At 43.8% G+C, this 14,331-nt stretch overlaps 1 protein-coding gene across 4 annotated transcripts in view; it reads left to right on the top strand.

Moving 5' to 3' along the window:
* The window catches only part of arhgef3 (Rho guanine nucleotide exchange factor (GEF) 3), a 263,389-nt gene that overhangs the window by 211,663 nt on the left and 37,395 nt on the right, over positions 1-14,331 (top strand). The window lies entirely within an intron of this gene.

The following is a 14,331-nucleotide window of genomic DNA, read 5'->3' as shown; positions in this document are numbered from 1 at the left end:
CAGGTCAATGACCTTTCATCAGATGTTGCCTGGCCTGCTGAGCATTTGCAGAGCTTTCTCTTTGGATCACCGGCTTCCAGCATCTACGGTACTTTTCTTTTATATTAATGGTCCAGATCATGCTCCCCATCTGGTGGAAGTTCTACAGAGACCTGCTGGTGAACAACATGGCGAGAGTCGACCTGTGCATTGTGAGCACATCTGACTCCTACTCAGTGGCTTTGTCAGCCCATCTATACTTAGCCCATTCATCAGCACTTGGTCTATTGAATTGCCAGGACATTGTAAACCAAGTGCTCTTCTTGATTATCTCTAAATATTGTGAGAGTCTTTGCTTCCTCAGGTACCACCTTCCAAAATTTAACCATACTCTGGGGGGTGGAGGAACAATCCTCTAATATTCTTTTTTCTCACCTATGCTGTGCAGTTTTAGGTGATTCTGTTATGGGAAGGTTTTCTCATAAATTTGTATCCCTGTTTCAAATATAGAATCCAGTCTCTCATAACTGAAGCATTCCACCCCAGGCTGCATCCTGGTAAATCTCCTCTGCATCCTTCATATAGTACAGTGACCAGAACTGCACACAGCACTCCATCTGGCCCAATCAGAATTTTTGTACAGTTTTACGAGGATGGGCAGCATTCTGTGTGCCCTTTTATCGCCGTCCTTAAACCCTCCGTCACCTTTAGGAATCTATGGACATTCATCAGGGTCTCTGTGTTCCTCAGTTCCCCCTTGTATGTCTTATCCTAAGGTCCATCAGGACTAAGTTGCTCCATCAAAGTAGCCAGCCAGTTTTGTCCACCCATCATCTCTCCCTTATCTGGTTCCATCTGCTTCTGTTTGTACTGTACCCGACCCTACCCTGCCCTATTTTTCCTGCCTTTTTTCTCTTACCTGTTTCTATCTATTACCAATCAATACACCCCCATAGGCCTACCCCTTCCCCATCTCCTCCTCCATCTGCCCATCATCGCCGCCAAACCCCTGCTGGTCCCATCTGTCATTAACTCCCAACCTCTACCTCACCCCCCTTCTCACTTCTACAGAATGTACTGGTTGTCTTCCCTTAACACCGTCTGTTCTGATGCAGGGTGTCAGCCCGAAAAGTTGACCATCCCTTTGCCTCTATTAATGGTGCTCAACCTGCTGAGTTCTTCCAGCAGTTTTGCTCCACGTTTCAGCACCTGCAGCCTCTGGTGTAACCAGCTGATCAGTATCACTCTGGTATCTCAGGCTATTCTTCTCACTATCAGCAACACCAATTATCATGTATCAGTAAACTTACTAATGCATAACTTTGTTCATATTTGTCATTTTTTCATATCAGCCAAATGGTGTTTCATTTTTTAAAAAAAAATTTAGTAACTTTACTCTATTTTAGTGATTTTTAACTTCTAAGTCTCTTATCAGACACATTTAGAAATAGTTGAAAACAACGTTCCCTCTAATATTTTTTATGGCTGCACAGACCAACCGTTGCTGTGAGCAGGAAATTTTTACGTGGCATGAAAACTGCACAGCACTTAAAAAATTATTTTTGTAATATGCATACTATGAGTATTTAGAACGAAGATTGAAAAATCACATACCTTTGATTTTATTTATTAAATTAAGGGTATAATGTGATAAAGTACAACAGAAAAAACTTTCACATTTCATAAACTTTCTCTCATCTGTCTGTATTCCAACCGCGCTGTTTCAAAGGCTATGTGTGCAAAGGAATTTAAGTTACTGTGTGGCTGAAAAGACCTGTGACAACAGGAGCTTTATAAGACGACTGGGGTGATCCACAGACAGGCCTTGGGATCCACCACCTGAGGCCTGGACAATGAAATCAGACTGCTTTGCTTCATAGAATGACCAAGGCAGCAAAGCCTAGAGCTAGATTGCACCTACAGACCGTAAAAAGTTGAGGATGACAAGCAGGTAAACAAAACCTAAGGCTAGGCCAAGCATGACCCAGACTAATATCTGTTCTCAGGATTACAAAGTTAGTTCTAGTAGAAAGGTAACAACAGTTGGAATAATCAAAATTTCAGATTTCCTATTACTATCTGATTCAAAAATTGGAATGTGAATTGAAATGTATGTCAAAATAAGTTTTTGAAATAATATGCTTTACAGATTGTAGTCTAAAGGGGAGTGGAAACCATGGGCAAGAAAAATGAAGGTGATGCCAAGATCTGATCAATCATGATGTTGTTAAATGGTTAGCATACTGGAGGGGCCAGGTGCTCCCACTTCTTATGTGTTTGATCAGAAACAACTTGTAGCCAGGAAGTTATGGAGGGTCTACTTTTTGTCTTCACTACGGAAGTCAATTGCAAAATAGCTCTTGTAGAAGCAGGTTCAGATGGCTCAGGCTTTGAATGGCAATAGTCTGTAGCAATCAGAATGTTCTATTAACCATTTGTTGTAATGAGGCAATGCCATTAGAAGTAGTAATTAAATTTAAATCAGCAGTTACATCCCTTTTATGTGAAGCTGTTAGTGGCCTTGAATAAAAAATAGTTTGAAGGGACGGTGAGTGGTTGTCGTGGTGGGGTAGGGGTGGTGATGAAAATGGTGTAACTGTCGATTTCCCCCACATGAAACAGCGTTGCACGAGGATGTACAATGAGAAGAGACAGATGATGCATGTGTGGTTCAGTAGAAACGCTAGTTGCAAACTCTCAGCCAGTGACCTAGAATGGTTCATCTACTTCAACGGTTAGTAAGCCACAATGAGGAAGTGTTTCAGTCACTAATGCTCCACGACAGTCAATGAAGTATAACAATTGCTTCCATTCATCAGAATGCCCGGGTCACATTTTACTCTGATTCTTATCTTGCACACATTTATATCTTGCATCTAGCTAAGAAATTCAAAGTGTATTTTCATTAGTAGCTTTGAAGAGTTTTTGAATAAATTAAGAGCTACATCCTAATTGCCCTTAGCAGTGTGCAGTATGCTTCTTTGCTGTCTAGAAGAAACGAGCAGGCTTCTTGAAACTCTCTTTTATAGGGACGTATGTAAAAGATCTTTGGCTTTCTGTCCAACCATAATGTACCCAAGTCGAGGAAAAGCTTGTATCTGTGAAATTAATAAATTAAACCAAGGAAAGCTTCTCTTAAAAGAGGCACACCATTACTTCAAGAATTATATGATGTATATACAGTTGAAGTTAGAAGTTTACATACGCCTTAGCCAAATACATTTAAACTCAGTTTTTCACAATTCCTGACATTTAATCCTAGAAAACATTCCCTGCCTTAGGTCAGTTAGGATCACTACTTTATTTTAAGAATGTGAAATGTCAGAATAATAGTAGAGAGAATGATTTATTTCAGCTTTTATTTCTTTCATCACTTTCTCAGTGGGTCAGAAGTTTACATACACTTTGTTAGTATTTGGTAGCATTGCCTTTGAACTGTTTAACTTGAGTCAAACGTTTTGGGTAGTCTTCCACAAGCTTCTCACAGTAAGTTGCTGGAATTTTGTTCCATTCCTCCAGACAGAACTGGTGCAGCTGAGTCAGGTTTGTAGGCCTCCTTGCTCACTCATGCTTTTTCAGTTCTGCCCACACATTTTCTATCGGATTGAGGTCAGATAATGATGTCAAGTGTGGTTCATCCTTGGGAGCAATTTCCAAATGCCTGAAGGTACCACATTCATCTGTACAAACAATAGTACGCAAGTATAAACACCATGAGACCACACAGCCGTCAGGAAGGAGATGCATTCTCTCTCCTAGAGATGAACGTACTTTGGCACGAAAAGTGCAAGTCAATCCCAGAAGAACAGCAAAGGACCTTGTGAAGATGCTGGAGGAAACAGTTAGACAAGTATCTATATCCACAGTAAAACGAGTCCTATATCGACATAACCTGAAAGGCTGCTCAGCAAGGAAGAAGCCACTGCTTCAAAACCGCCATAAAAAAAGTCAGATTACAGTTTGCAAGTGCACATGGGGACAAAGATCTTACTTTTTGGAGAAATGTCCTCTGGTCTGATGACACAAAAATTGAACTGTTTGGCCATAATGACCATCATTATGTTTGGAGGAAAAAACCAAAGAACACCATCCCAACTGTGAAGCATGGGGGTGGCAGCATCATGTTGTGGGGGTGCTTTGCTGCAGGAGGGACTGGTGCACTTCACAAAATAGATGGCATGATGAGGAAGGAAAATTATGTGGATATATTGAAGCAACATCTCAAGACATCAGCCGGGAAGTTAAAGCTCAGTAGCAAATGGGTCTTCCATATGGACGATGACCCCAAGCATACCTCCAAATTTGTGGCAAAATTGCTTAAGGACAACACAGTCAAGGAGTGGCCATCACAAAGCCCTGACCACAATCCGATAGAAGATTTGTGGGCAGAACTGAAAATGCGTGTGCGAGCAAGGAGACCTACAAACCCGACTCAGTTACACCAGTTCTGTCTGGAGGAATGGAACAAAATTCCAGCAACATACTGTGAGAAGCTTGTGGAAGCCTACCCAAAATGTTTGACACAAGTTAAACAATTTAAAGGCAATGCTACCAACAAAGCGTATGTAAACTTCTGACCCACTGGGAAAGTGATGAAAGAAATAAAAGCTGAAATAAATCATTCTCTCTACTATTATTCTGACATTTCACATTTTTAAAATAAAGTAGTGATACTAACTGACCTAAAACAGGGAATGTTTTCTAGGACTACATGTCAGGAATTGTGAAAAACTGAGTTTAAATGTACTTGGCTAAGGTGTATGTAAACTTCTGAGTTCAACTGTATATTTTAGTGATTTGTGGTATATAGTGTTCTTGAAGCAGATTTAATGACCTAATAAAGTAATTTGTGAGCTGTAAAGGTTTTTTTGCAAAGACACTTGTTGGGGTAGATGGAGAGTGGTTGACACTCACTGATGTTAAAGTAGAATGAGATTAGGTAAATGAACATATAACATTGTACAATGAACTTAGAACACAGTACAGCATAGTGCAGGCTCTTTGTCCCACACTGTTGTGCTGACCTATGTAAACCTACTCCACGATCAATCTAACCCTTCCCTCCTACACAGCCTATAATAACCATCTATTTTTCTGAACATCATCTGCCTAAGAGTCTCTTAATTTTCTCTATGGTATCAGTTGCTACCACCAACCCCAGCAGTGGGTTCCAGGCACCTACCACTCTCTGTGTTTAAAAAAACTATCTCTCTATCTCCCCAAAACTTTGCTCCACTCACCTCAAGCAGATATCCTTTGGTATTGGCAGTTGCTTCTCTGGGAAAAAGGCACTGGCTGTCAACTCCATCTGTGCTTCTCATAATCTTATATATGTGCCTCTATCAAGTTGCCACTCATAGTCCCTCGCTCCAAAGATAAAAGCCCTAGCTTGCTCAAACTTTCCTCATAAGATAGGTTGTCTAACCCAGGTAGCATCCCGGTAAATCTCCTCCGTGCCCTCTCTATACCTTCTTGGTCATTCATGTAATGAAGTGACCAAAACTGAACACAATATGCCAAGAGAGTCTTGCCAAAGTTTTAAAGAGCTGCAACATTATCTCGCAGCTCTTGAACTCAGTCCCCCGGCTAATGAAGGCTAACACACCATATGCCTGGAAGTTTGGTTGATTGCCAAGCTTGGCAAGATGCTTGCAGACGTTTCGGCTTCAATCAAGAAGCCATCATCAGTGAACAGTTGAGGGAGCCAACCGGATTTAATCAATATCCATTTGGACCCCGGATGAGTATATAAGCTGGCATTCTGAGGAGACAACACTCTCAACTGTGCACCGATGATGGTTTGTCGATTGGAGCCAAAACATCTGCAAACATTTTGTCAAATAACCAACCTAAACTACCAATATTCTGCAATATTTCAAACACCATTTGCCTTCTTAACCACCTTATAAATGTGTGTAAAAGTTTATGGGAATGTATGGACTTGGACCCCAAGATCCCTCTGTTCCCCAAGAATCCTGCCCTTGACCTTGTAGTCCACCTTTAAGTTCAATGTTCCAAAGTGTATCATTTCTCTTTTTTATGGATTGCACTCCATCTACCATTTCTGTCCAGCTCTACATCCGTTTTTTCCCCTATTATAACTTACAACAACCTTCGATTCACAACACCACCATATTATTAAATATCAGACCAAATATAATTCTGACCAAAAAGTGCCAATGTATGTAAGAAATGTAAGCTAAGTGCAAAGATAATATTGTATTATTATTAAGTTGTTCATGATGTTGCAGATGGGAAATTAAAACCAACAATTATCAGTAGATGAGCAACGATATTGGCTGATGGAATAACTGGGAGCATAGTTGAATTTTGGCACACGTACAGTATTACAGTTCTGCTTTTGCAGTTTTTATTAGAAATGTAGATTTCGAAATTTATAATAGAGAATATAGACACACAATACAAAAGTAGTTTAAGAATTTAAAAAGTAGTTAAACTGTCATTAATTATTCAAATCATTTGTGTCTGGCACAATTGCTTTGCAACTAAGCTCTGAAATAGAAATTTTTTAAATCCTAAAAATGATGACAGTTGAAGTCGCAATCATTTGGAGCTGTGCTCTTTTTGTTTGAAGGCTCAGCTACTTAGTAGAGGTTGTCACAATCAATTTGTTACTGTCAGGCCAATGAGTCAAACCATTCTGTTTGAGAGGGAATATTTTGCTGTGCTGACTGCTATGGTCTATGGTGAATAATATAAAAGCCATTGGACAAGTTCAGTATTTTCTTAAATAGACTTCTTTAGAAAATTGAAACTCTCAGATCATCTCCAAATTACTCAGAATTCAATACCATTTCCACGGCTGAGGAATCTTCTGCAACAACTTGCATAATCTTGTTAATGTAGTTATATTAGTGTTGGGCACGTGGCCAAGTGGTTAAGGCATTCATCTAGTGATCTGAAGGTCACTAGTTCGAGCCTCAGCTGTGGCAGCGTGTTTGTGTCCTTGAGCAAGGCACTTAATCACACATTGCTCTAGTGTCTGTGCGAGGAGTGGCGCCTCACACATACTTCTAATCCGCGCCTTGTAAGGCATGAAAATGACCAATGCAGGCCTCCCATGGTCTGAGTCAACGTTCCCCCCCCCCCCCCCATTATATTAGTTTTTGTTTGTGACAAATCACCAGCTAAACTTTAGAACTTGACAGGGCTAAGTTTCATCCTGTCCATGCATGCACTGTTTGATTCATCTGCACCACAGAGCAATCATGAATGGGAGCTGCAGCTGGATTTACTGGTTCATAACAAGACTTCAGTAAAGTACAGCTGGATCAGCAAAGGCCACGGTAATGGTAAATAAGACTTAGTATCTGAGCAGCAAGGGTTTGAGTACAAATAAGCATGAGGACAAATAAGTTAAGAATTGACTACTCACTTACTACTTGCTTTTTGCCCATTTCGCCACTGGTGTTTAGGGCAGCAATGAAGATCCTCCCTCTCAGGCAGCGTTCAGGGCCTCCATCATGTCAGTAGCTTCCTCGCGGTTTTCACTTCTGTCAGTCATGCAGGTCCAGTGTGGAGACTCAGGAATACCGCCATGCTCAGACGTAAAAGGATTCTCCATTGCTGTTTCCTTAACAATTTTGTTAGCCCTGAGCTGAACCCCCAACCTGGTGGACCAGTGGGCCACTCTTAGTCTGTCCTTTACCTTTTGACCTGCTTGGCATGGGTGACCCTACCAGGAGCCAAAGCATAAAGCCCTGACTCCAGCCAACACAGCTCTCTGGGTCACTGAGGCACACAAGTGTCCAAAGCACAACATGATTGTCGTCCTCTTCGAGGAGTAAACTACTCAGCTCTTCTATAATGCTTCCCGACTTGCTAATAAAATCATGGTAAATCTGATTGTAACTTAAACTCTGCATTCGTCTGTACCAACAGTAACTTTTCACTCCTTTTGCTTATCAATAATCTTCTTAATTTAAAGATATTCAAAGACGTTTTGGCAGGTCTCCACACCAGGTACCTCCCAGTCTCTACGCAGATAACACGAGTCATCTGCCGCTCATTTCCAACTCATTACCTGCAGCCTATTTAAACCCAGCTTTTGTCCACAGTCTTTGTTCACTCATCAAACCAGACAGCCTCAAGAAGTTGCTCCCAGCCTTCAGTTAATTTGTTGCCTCTGGTGTTTAGTATCTGTTCATTCTTGTATTGTGGCCTCTCATGGCTTGTTATTTTTGCACTCTGTTATTAAATTTATCATTCATCGCTGAGTTGTCTCTGCTGCTCTGATTTTGGGTGAAACCTCCTGTACATTTCCTGACAGATTAGGTGAAGCCGTAATTGACTCAGCAGAGTTTACTCACTTGTAGGAAGTTGTCTGTTGACATGAGCACATGAGGCAGAAGCAGCAGGAACCGTTGATTTTCTGCTTGCTGCTCTCTTCCAACTTTCCATCTTGATACAGCAACCCCTCGGCAGTCAACGTCTTCCCTCAGAGCCCCAGATTCTGGTGCCTGAATGCTTCGATGCATCCCTAATCCAATGCCGCAACTTCCTGCCTCAGTGTGCCTTACGCTTCGAGCTCCAGCCATCTCTGTGTTCTACGGAACTTCATTGTCTCTCTCTTGACTGGACAAGCTCTGACCTGGGCCAATAGACAATAGGTGCAGGAGTAGGCCATTCGGCCCTTTAAACCAGCACCGCCATTCACTGTGATCATGACTGATCATCCACAATCAGTATCCAGTTCCTGCCTTATCCCCATAACCTTTGATTCCGCTATCTTTAAGAGCTCTATCCATCTCTTTTTTTGAAAGCATCCAGAGACTTGGCCTCCACAGCCTTCTGGGGCAGAGCATTCCATATATCCACCACTCTCTGGGTGAAAAATTTTTTATGCAACTCCGTTCTAAACGGCCTACCCCTAATTCTTAAACTGTGGCCTCTGGTTCTGGACTCATCCATCAGCGGGAACATGCTTCCTGCCTGCAGCGTGTCCAATCCCTTAATAATCTTATATGTTTCAATAAGATCCCCTCTCAGCCTTCTGAATTCCAGGGTATACAAGCCCAGTCGCTCCAATCTTTTGACATATGACAATCCCGCCATCCCGGGAATTAACCTTGTGAACCTACGCTGCACTCCCTCAATAGCAAGAATGACCTTCCTCAAATTTGGAGACCAAAACTGCACACAGTACTCCAGATGTGGTCTCACCAGGGCCCTGTACAGCTGCAGAAGGACCTCTTTGCTCTTATACTCCACTAACTGGGACAACAAGACCACCATGTACAATAAATACAAGGACTTCACTGCTGAAATGTGCTGGGTTTTTGACCTTCTGGGGAGTGGAAGGGGAGGCGGCGGATTAGATACTTCGCCTGCATCAAAGCTCATCACACCGCGGAATTCGGGACCCTCGTGGTGGAGTGCAGCTAGAATGTGGAAGCACTGCTGACCCGTTACCGTCACGGCCTCTTACAGCACTTGAAAGTCGAGCTGTCTACCTGGGAGGTGCCCACCGGCCTTGAAAATCTCATCACTTTGGCCCTCCGTATTGACAAGCGTCTTATGGAGTGACCATCCAGATCGCCAACCAGAGCCCCAGTTCTGTTCCCAGAATCATTTCGGGCTGCAGAACCCCCATCAGCAACACCCCCAGAATCTGTGCAGTTAAGGAGAGGTCCTTTATACCAGACGCCCCCCCCACCTCACAGCACAAGCGTCAGTGGAGAAATAACTTGCGTTTATTGCGGAGCAGCCGATCACTCAGACATCAAGTGCCCACTGCGTCCGGGAAAAAGGCACCACCAGGTAGGGAGGAGGGGAATTCTATCTTGTAAGCTCTCCCGGCCCTTTGTTTAAGCACCACAGCCCGAATCACCCTCTCTGTCGTTCTCCACACTGCGACAGCTGTACTTGCGCAGGAGGCTCTGGTGGATTCTGGCACAGCAGAGAACTTTCTGGACCGGGCTCTGTGTGTGCAGTTTGCACTCCCTGTCAAGCATATCTTCCATTCCTTCTGCGTCGCAGTCACTGAAGGACATCACTTGGGGTCTGGGATGGTCGGAGCACGCACATAGCCTGTGCACATGAGCATCAGAGAGCACCGTGAGTCTATCCAATTCCTCCCAATACTCTTCTCATCTTGGGTTGCCCCAGCTCTCCACTCATGACCCTCACTTCATCTGGTAATCCGGTTTACTGCTGAGTCGGGGACTCACCTGCCTGCAACCTCAGCTGACCTCACCCTGTAAATCCATGGAGACAGAGGAAATGTTTGATGTCACCAAATTGCTGCAGGAAATACCACGACTTAGCCTATGCCTTCAGTAAAAGGGCAGCACCCTGCAGCCTCACAGACTACACAACTGTGCGACTGACCTCCTCCTGGGCACTAACCCTTCCCGAGATCGTACGTCCTCCATCCCCCCCTCCTGAGACCCAAGCCATGAATGGTTACATCACTGAAGTGCCTCTGCACGGCTTCATTTGACCATCCTGGTGAAGGGTTCTTCTTTGTCAAAAAGAAAGACTGGTTTCTCCGTCCCTGCATCGACTACCATGGTCTGCCACCCTCCGATGGGGCCATGGTGATCATCACAGTAGTGGACCCGTTCTCCAAGGCAACCCACTTCATTGTCCTCTCCAAACTTCTGTCAGCCGCTAAGATGGCGGACAGGCGTTAACTCCACAATGCAGTTCACCTCCACGGTTTCCCTCGAGGCACTGTGTCAGACCAGGGCCCACAGTCTGACTCCCGCTTTCTGCTCCCTCCTCTGCACCTCAGTGAGTTTGTCCTCTGTCTATCATTTGCAGGCCAATGGTCAGTCAGAAAGAGCCAGTCAGCAAGTGGAGAAGCTTTTGCAATGCTTCACTGTCTCTAACCCTTCCACACGAGAGTCTGCTCTGGGCTGAACTGTTCCACAGTCTACACACCTCTTCTGCCACGGGTATGTCATCCTTTGAAAGCTTCATGGATACCAGCTCCTGTTGTTCCCCATGGAGGGGCCAATGGTGGAGGTCCTGTTCACCAGAGCTTTGGTTTGCTGCTGCCTGAATGCTTGGAAGTGGGCCTACCTTGCCTACCACCAGCAGGCCCAGCACCGGTGGTGCCCAGCCAGACCACTCCAGCCTGGGGACCGTGTCTAGCTTACCACCTGAGATCTGCTCCTGCGCACGACTTTCGCATGCTCTTGCCCCGGTTCATTGGTCCCTTCAAGATTACCCATCGCATCGAAGCAGGTCAGTTACCATCTCCAGCTGCCTCCATCCTTCAAGGTCACAGGGTCACACCTACTTGCCTCAAGCCTGGTGCCCATGGGCCACTCAACCCGCCTGAGCCTGAGCCTGCACCTCCGGAGCCGAGGACGGTGGCCCAGTGGACGCAGTTCGCCCACTGATGGATTCCGGTCATCGTGGTTGGGGTGTGCAGTATGTGGCTGACCGGGAAAGGTCAGTCTGGAAGAGAAGGCTTGGGTGCCATTCCATTTCATTTTACACCTATTGCTCTTTGAGGAGTTCCACTAGACCCATCCAAATTGTCCTGGGGTGTTGGGTACCAGCTGTAGGAGGTGGACCCTATCAGGCCTGCACAGGGAGGCACCTTCCGGTCTCCAGTCAGCCTGTTTAAAACCCAGCTCACACCCACAGTCCTTGTTCACTCATTGAAACAGCCAGCTACAGCCAGTCACTCCTAGAATTCAGTTACCTTCTTGCCTGTGACACTTAGTATCTGTTCTCCCTCATTTTGTGGCCCTTCATTGCTTGTTATTTTTGCTGCCTATTATTAAAGTTACCATTCATCACTGAATTGTCTCTGCTGCTCTGTTTTTGGGCCAAGACACCTCTACTAAGAGTGTAAAAACACATTTAGCGTTTGGAGACTGGAGGGTTGAAGGCAGTTGGGCAAAGCTTGTGCTGAGGACTCAGTACTACTAATGGTGAAGATGACATTGGAGATAGAAACAGACTTCATTGTGGTGGAGATAATCTGGGGTTGGATGGAAAAATAAGGCTGTCAGCAGCTTGTTCTGGAGGGTTGAGAGTAGCAAGGAAGCAGACCTTGTAGTCAGACTGAAGTTGATGGTTTTGGTATTGTCTGTGGATGAAATTGTGGCTGATTCAAGACTCCATATTGAACAAAATGGCTAGCAGCTGAGAGGTGGAGGAGGGATCAAGAAAGGTAAATGGCTTCATCTGCATACCCTGTATATGGGGAAGCTGGGTGTTTGACTGCAGATGAGATCTTCTAATGAAAACACTGAAGGCTGGGAAAACCTTGGAGAACTTCAGAGATGGTGCAGTTAAAGTAGAAAGAGAAGACATTGCTGAAGATTAAGGAAGAATGACAACAAGGGGTTGGTGAGTGTGGAACAAATTGAGGTCAATCCCACTTATTTAAAGGAGCAGAGAATTGTGTTCAAACAACTATGTCAAATACTGGGAAGATGTTGAGGAGGAACAATATTTTTATAAAGAGCATTAATTGTATATTTGCAAGTGCCTTTTAGTGTTCCGGCAGTAGTGAGAACCTGATTAGAAAGATTCAGTTAAGAAACAGACAAGGGCTGATTGGGGATCGTCAGCATGGCTTTGTGCATGGTAGGTCATGTCCAACCAATCTTATAACATTTTTTTGAAGAAGTTACCAGGAAAGTTGATGAAGGCAAAGCAATGGATGTTGCTTACATAGACTTCAGTAAGGCATTTGACAAAGTTCTGCGCATGAAAGGTTGGTCAGGAAGGTTCAGTCGCTCGGCATTCAAGATAAGGTAGTAAATTGGATTGGACAGTGGCTTTGTGGAAGAAGCCAGAGAGTGGCAGTAGATGGATGCCTCACTGACTGAACGCCTGTGACAAGTGGAGAGCAACAGGATTGGTGCTGGGTCTGTTGTTGTTTGTCCTTTCAATGATGTGAATGATAATGTGGTTAACTGGATCAGCAAATTTGCAGATAACACCAAGTTTAAGGGTGTAGTAGACAGCAAGGAAGACTATCAGAGCAGAATCTGGACCAGATGGAAAAATGGCAGATGGAATTTAATGCAGACAAGTGTGAGTTGTTGCACTTCGGTAGGACCAACCAGGGTAGATCTTACACAGTGATTGGTAGGACACTGAGGAGTATGGTAGAACAAAGGGATCTGGGAATACAGGTCCATAATTCATTGAAGGCAGTGGCACAGTTAGAAAGGCTCGTAAGGAAAGCTTTTGGCACATTGGTCTTCATAAATCAAAGTATTGAATACAGGAGATGGGATGTTATCCTGAAGTTGTATAAGACGTTGGTGAGGCCTAATTTGGAGTATTGTGTGCAGTTTTGGTCATCAGACTACAGGAAAGATGTAAATAAGGTTGAACAAGATCAGAGAAAATTTACAAGGATGTTGCCAGGACTGGAGGACTTGAGTTGTATGGAAAGATTGGATAGGTTAAGACTTTATTCATTGAGGGGAGATTTGATAGGGTATATAAAATTATGAAGGGTATAGATAGGGTAAATGCAAGCAGGCTTTGTCCACAGAGGTTGGGTGGGACTACAACTAGAGGTTGTGGGTTAAGGGTGAAAGGTCAAGTGTTCAAGGGAGACATGACTATTTCACTCAGAGGGTTGTGAGAGTGTGGAATGAGCTGCCAGTGCAAGTGGTGCATGTGAACTCAGTTTCAATGTTTGAGAGAAATTTGGATAGGTACATTGATGGGAGGGGTAGGAGGGTTATGGTCTGGGTGCAGGTCGATGGGAGTAGGCTGTTTAAATGGTTCAGCACGGACTAGATGGGCTGAAGCGTCTGTTTCTGTGTTGTACTTTTCTATGACTCTGTAAACAAAGATCTGACAAGTAATATATTTTTGAAAGACTTGAAGATTGGGGAAAGACGGGTCGAAGACGACAGTTTAATTTCCCTGTCAATTTTGTGCTCTCACCTACTGGCCCCAGAGCAAAATTGAGTCAATGACAAAAATAATAAGTCTAAAAAAAAGTGATTCGGTTGCAATGGATTTGAGTAGAACACAATTTGTCCTCGTTCAGTACATCTTATGGAAAAGCCATCAGGGATTTTGACTGAATTCCCCCTTTCAAATCTCAGCCTGCTGTAGTCGATGGATGTGTTCCTGTCGTTGCCTTGCAACTCAGTGATGAATCGATTTCGATGGCAGCGGTATCAGAATCAGGTTTAATATCACTGGCAGATGTCCTGAAATTTGTTGTTTTGCGGTAGCAATACATACTAAAACCTATAAATCACAATAAGAAATGTACTGAAATTAAAAAGTATATATTAAAATATATATTTTTAAATATATAAATGTAAATGCAGTGTCAAAGCGAGCCATAAAGACACTAGAACTGTTTCGAACCCACAGATTTACAGCTACTGTACC

The sequence above is a fragment of the Mobula birostris genome, chromosome 16 (genome assembly GCF_030028105.1).
Source record: "Mobula birostris isolate sMobBir1 chromosome 16, sMobBir1.hap1, whole genome shotgun sequence".
NCBI lineage: Eukaryota > Metazoa > Chordata > Chondrichthyes > Myliobatiformes > Myliobatidae > Mobula > Mobula birostris.
The sequence above is the reverse complement of the archived record's forward strand: the minus strand, read 5'-3'. Positions and strand labels throughout refer to the sequence as shown.